This window comes from Penaeus monodon, chromosome 19 (genome assembly GCF_015228065.2).
Source record: "Penaeus monodon isolate SGIC_2016 chromosome 19, NSTDA_Pmon_1, whole genome shotgun sequence".
Taxonomy (NCBI): Eukaryota; Metazoa; Arthropoda; class Malacostraca; order Decapoda; family Penaeidae; genus Penaeus; species Penaeus monodon.
In genome coordinates, this window is record NC_051404.1 from 10,461,854 (window position 1) to 10,462,216 (window position 363).

A 363-nucleotide genomic window follows, 5' to 3' on the forward strand; every position below is an offset into this window, starting at 1 on the left:
TTCTCTCGCTATCAGCATTCCATTATCATTCTCCTATCAACACTATTCTTGATATTCTCCCCGGCCGTGCTACGCGACGTGACCCCGGCTTCCAGCTCACGAGGCCTCATTCCTCTCAATACAGACATCCTGTGACGTATTTTCCGCCAATAGTTCAATGGCTCTTCTCTTGTTTCCACTCGTTGATAGTTCTTGACTTTGCATTTCTTCTTCTTCCTGGATTCGGAACTCCTCGACATTGTTCCCGAGAGCTGATACCCGTGGATACACTCCGATAGACGTTAACAATGTTGCCGGACAAGATCAGGAAAGAGAGAAGGGGGGTATAAACAGACACTCCGGAAGGGAGAGTGGCAGCAAGGA